The sequence below is a fragment of the Staurois parvus genome, unplaced genomic scaffold (assembly GCF_062004578.1).
Source record: "Staurois parvus isolate SC_StPar_1 unplaced genomic scaffold, SC_StPar_1.0 ptg000439l, whole genome shotgun sequence".
Classification (NCBI taxonomy): domain Eukaryota; kingdom Metazoa; phylum Chordata; class Amphibia; order Anura; family Ranidae; genus Staurois; species Staurois parvus.
In genome coordinates this window covers 5,994,184-6,000,183 of record NW_028318235.1, presented here as the reverse complement: position 1 = coordinate 6,000,183, position 6,000 = coordinate 5,994,184, and positions in this window count along the sequence as shown.

The following is a 6,000-nucleotide window of genomic DNA, read 5'->3' as shown; positions in this document are numbered from 1 at the left end:
GGTTAAGTGTGTTTCTTGACTTAGTCCAACATGACCTTGCTCTTCTCGATTGGCACCCTAAGGGAACGGACAATCTTACCGGAGATGAACGACGAGCATTAAAAGAACTTAGAGAGGCTCCCAATTTGGTCATTAGGCCAAGTGACAAGGGAGGTAACATAGTACTCATGTCTGAGGTCAGCTATGAACGCGAGATTAGGCGCCAACTCCTCGAAACATCCACATACGCTAAACTCAATTACAATCCTTTTCCCAAAGTGGTTTCCCTTCTCAATCAGAAACTTGCTTTGACGCATGAGGCTGGTCTCCTATCTCAAAAAGAATATAGCTATCTTAAAGTAGATAACTATAATATCCCCACCATTTATATTATCCCAAAAGTTCACAAAAGACTCATTGATCCTCTGGGACGACCCATCATCACTGCCATTAAAGGACCCCTTGAAAGGATTGAAAAATACATTGATTCCTTGATCAAGGAAATGGTCCTAATACTCCCTTCATACATCCAGGACACACGGGATGTATTTCCAACATCTCACACATCCAAGTATCTCCTGGAACCATACTGGTGGGAGTCGTTGTGGAGTCCCTTTACACGTCCATTCCCCATTCATGGGGCATTAATGCTGTAACACATTTCCTTTACCAAAATTATCCTTTGATGGGAGCCCAAAACGAGTTTGTGATTGAACTCTTGGAATTTTCTCTATATCACAATGTTTTTCAGTTTTTGGGCACGTCAAATCACCAAATCCGTGGAACCTTCATGGGTTCATTTTGTGGTGTTTGGGGAAGTGACCAGTGTATTAGACAGTATTGCAGTATTTTTACTATCTAACATTAACTAGTAAGGTATTCAGGAGAGTGTCAGCTCTAACCTCCTATGCATAAAAGTCCAGCCAGATAGAATAAAGCTAAAAAAGGGCAGGATCAAAAAATCTGGTGTTCCTTTAAAACCAGTTGCCTACTGGGCACTTTTACCCCCTTCTGCCCAGGCCAATTTTCAGCTCAGTGTTGTCGCACTTTGACAATTGCACGGTCATGCAACACTGTACCCATATGACATTTTTATAATTTTTTCACACAAATAGAGATTTCTTTCGGTGGTATTTAATCACCACTGGATTTTTTACTATTTTGCACTATAATTGAAAAAAAGAGCGAAAAATTTGAAGAAAAAAAAGTTTTTTTTATTTCAATTATAAAATTTTGCAAACAGGTAATTGTTCTCCTTTACTGAGGTGCGTTGATGAGGCTGCACTGATAGGCAGCACTGATGGGCAATAATGGGCACTGATGTGGGAGCACTGATGGGCACTGGTAGGTGGCACTGATGACGCAGCAATTGTGAGAATTGATGAGGAGGTACTGATGATGCTGCACTGATATGCAGCACTGATGGGCAATAATAGGCGGAAATGATGGGCACCGATTGGCGGCGCTGACACGTACAGATTGGCAGAACTGCTGGGCGGCACTGCTGGGCGATGATGGACAGCACTGTTGAGCACTGAAGGGCAGCACTGCTGGGCACTTTTGGGGCTGCACTGATAATCAGATGTTTCCTTTTACAGTTGCCGGTTATCGGCAGTACTTTCCTCACGCTGTGACAGCCTGAGGAAAGTACTGCCGATAACCGGCAAGAGTATTTATGTGGTGATCACCTGTGATTGGACCCAGCTGATCACATGGTAAAAGACCTCTGTGATTGGCCTTTTACCATGTGAGGTGATCAGCTGTGTCCAAAGGTCACAGCGATCACTGACAGGGCCTGGTGTGTGCGGGGACATTATATGCGCCCTCCTAGAACTGGATGACCATGCTGTAGCAGTCATTCAGCTTTAGCTCAGTACGAAAGTGGTTAAAATAAAAAACCACATAGCACATACACACTATATGATTTCCTATGTTCTAGTACTTGCAAAATGAAGGCTAAGAAATAAAAACTCAATAATTTAATGCCGAAATCTAAAATGCTGTGTAAGTAGATATGGTTTTACAGCAATTTAAGTAAGTGAAATCTGGTTTACAACTCATCTTTAGCCAGTAGACTTTTGATTCTAGGCTATTACTTGCTTTTTCCAGTTCTCTTTAAGAGCATACATTATAAAATGCTGAAAGGGACAGTTTCTCTTACAGTGTCAATGACCAGACATTAAAGGCAAACAGTGACTGTCGTAATTATATGACATTGCATTTAGTCCACATTGTACTGGATTGATTACTTAAGCAGTTTTATTCAAAGAAACACACATTCCACATGCGCATCTTGACAGTGCTGCTACGTGCCAAGACAGAAGGAAAAGGGCTTTGGAAATCCTTATACTTATCTATTGTATAAAACCGGGTTATGGAGGAAATCATTAAAGGTACAATACATACCAACACACCAATACAATAACAGCATACCAATATCTGAAAAAGTCCACAGTGATGCAATATGATTGGTTTGTTTAAACTTGTTAATGTCACATCATCATATGAATTATTTTATACATTATATTTGACTGTATATTTATGTATTGTGTATAATGTTTTTTGGCTATACTTGCAAAACTTTTTTACTTGCTATTTTCAATTTTGATCAAAGACACTATTAGGATTTAATTTCTTATAAATGCTTACTTCCCACCTGCAGAAGAATATTTTTAATGGTGTTTTTGTTTCAAGTTGTCTTCCTCCTTTTATTATTATTATTGTTATTATTCTACAGGATTTATGTAGAAGCTTTACAAAATTAAGGTAGTCATTACATTTACAATACAATTGGGTACAAGATGAATCAGAGGGTCCTGCTCATTAGAGCTTACAATCTAAGAGGGAAGGACAAGTGATGGGAAAGGTAATAACTGTGGGGGAATGGGCTGATAGAGAAAGTACAAATACAGTGTTAGTTAAAAGCAGGCTAGGCCTCATTAAAGAGAAGAGTTTTCAGGGATCAGACTGATAGTTGTGCTACTGATCTTGACAAAGAAGTCAGGGGAAGGGGCACGTGGGGGAGAAAATAGTATATGCTCAGTTTTGGATAGACTTTTAGATTTACTTTGTAGAATTTTTAGGGAGGTAGAGATTTTATGATATGATTGGCCTTTACTGAACATTGTCTACTTTTACGATAAAAGCGGAAGTCTGTTTCTCAACTTTCTTCATGTTCCTATTTTAGATTTGTCAGAAGCATTAGAAGAAAACTGTATTGTAACTATGGTTTGTTTATGTAAGCAAATATATCTTGACTATCAATTCTCACAGACCTATAGAGCTATATACTTTTTCTGACCCATGATAACCCTAGCATTTACATGTATAAGAAGGCAACTGTTTCAGTGATTGTGCAGTCATTCTTGTTCAGTTACTGTGCAGAACAATTGTTTGCCATTTATTTGTGGTCCCACAAAGCCTTTTATGGTACAGTGGGGTAATGTTTGCAAAGAAAAAAAAAATACACCGAAGCCCTGATTCACACCAGCGAGGCTTTAAAATCGTGCTACTTTAGCGTGATTTCAGTCATGCGGATCAGTGCGATTTGGATGTTCGATTTCATTGTGGCTTGCAACTTCATTTAACAGAAGTCAATGCAAATCGCAATGAAATCACAGAAAAGTAGCGCTGGAACTCTTTTCAAAGTTGCTGGGACTTGAGTCACAACAATTTGAATGATTCCACTTCTGCAAATTGGGTGCGACTTGTCATGCGATTTTGAACTGTAAAATGGCATGACAAAATCATATTGGTGTGAACCAGGGCCAAAAGCAAAAAAAAAGTAACTTTTTTTTATTTTTTTTTTATTTTAGACATTAGGTCCAATAATAGAAGTAGTTCAATTTGTTCCAGGGTGTATTACATTAGCTGCCAATAGGTGAACAAAAATACATGTCAGAAAACAGATTAAATATATATACACATTTAAGGGAATCCATAAAAAAGTTTAGAAGCCGAAATTACTATATATCACATACGTGGTGGAAACTGGAACATTATGGGGGTCTCTTTGCAACTGGCAGAGTGGCAGAAGTGCTGGAGTAGCTGGCTGATGAAGTCCATACTGTTAGTGGGTGGAACTGGCAGTCACAGTCCTGGGGCAAGATGCAGAAGCAGCTTGGCACCAGAGGAGGTGGTGGCAGAGGAAACTGGGAAGCAGGCCAAAGTCAGCTGTCCGGAGCAGGGCAGCGTGGGACCGAAACGGCAGGCAGGGTGAGTCCAGGGAGCAGGTCAAGCTCAGTACCAGCCAAGCAAAGCAGTAAAAAATCAGCAGACAAGTCCAGACAGCTGGGAACTGTCACTGTACGTCTGATTTTGCCCTTTTGCATGGAAGTACAAGTGCCAAAATACACACGTGCATGAGCATACTATACTGGCTTTCTGGAAATCTGGTTTACCTTAAAAATCACACATACAGTAAGCTCTATTTTTATATAACAGAGTAGTTTTTTGAATGGAAACATTTTTGGGGCCTGTGTGTTTTTTGTGATCCCACAAAATCTTATAATGCATAGTCTAGGTTTTTGCCTCATTTTGATTCAGTGTATTTTATAATCACATTATTTTTAAAGCTAATCTCCTCAGACTTTTGTGGTTTGTTTTGAATTGAAATTTGGACGAAGTTTTCCTTATTCAGAAATTCTGATATATCCTAATTTCCAAATAGAACAATAACAAATTGCAACGAATCAAAATTAAACATTAACTAAATTCATTTGTTTCATTCGGATGTTAAAAACATGCCAATAAAATGAATGATTCAAATTCATTCAATAATAGCCGATTGGAAAGAGCGGGGTAACCTGTCGACTGTGGCTTCCTTAAAGTGGTAGCAAACTCTACTTCTTTACTTAGCTCCATTTAAACCTTTAATATAAGACATACATGTAGGTTTCTGTAAATACTTGTGAAGGTGTGCAGTTAAGGAGATTATGCCTGTTCCCTGCGTGTTTACATCATTCGCATGTGCAGCATTTACTGCACACTGATTGAATGCGTGACATGGTGATGTACTCCTCACTTCCAAGCATTGAATTCCCCAAGAGCTCTGAGTATTTTCACTAGGCTCTGCTATATCAAACTACACATGCGTGAGATTTCCGCGGTGGTGTAATAAAAGGGCGGAAGTCAGTCTAGGAATGGCATCAGGAGGTTTCCCTAAAGATGACGCCTGCTTCTGCAACTCTGAAAGAAATAAAACTTCTGCTGCAATAAAAGTAAGGACAGTCCAATGGTGCTGTAACTTGTCTGGTAATGATTGTAATGTGGATTGTAGTGACAATCTGGGGGCCGCCACATGCCTTCAGCATGGGGTGGGTGCTTTGGGGCAGGGGGGAGTCCTGCTTCCCCTTAAAGTACCTTGCTCCCATGTTGTTGAGGGCAAGGGTCTCTTCCCCACAACCTGCACTACTTTAACTGGTAATTGCAACACCGTACACAAACAAAATTTATATCATTTTTGTCACACAAATAGAGCTTTCTTTTGGTGGTATTTCATCCCCACTGGGTTTTTTATTTTTTGCAATATAAACAAAAAAGTACCGAAAATATTGAAAGAAAAAAAACCCATTTTTTTTCTTTCAATTTTCTCATTTCTGTATATTATTATATTATTTTCTCATTTCTGTTATAAAAAATATCCAATAAACTTAAATTTCATTATAAATTTAAGCCGAAATGTATTCTTCTACATGTCTTTAGTAAAAAAAAAAAATCCCAATAAGTGTATATTAATTGGTTTGTGTGAAAGTTGTAGCATCTACAAACTATGGCATACATACTGGAATTTATGCAGCTTTTACTTTGAGATGTTAAAACACAAGGGTAGTACAGACACCCCCCAAATGACCCGTTTTCAGAAAGTAGACACCCTAAGCTATTTGCTGAGAGGCATGTTGAATCCATGGAAGATTTATTTTTTCCACAAGTTTTTTTTTTTTTTACACAAAGTATGGGGATACCACATGTGAGACTTTTAGGGGCCTAGCCACATACAGGAGTCCGAAATCCAATGACCCC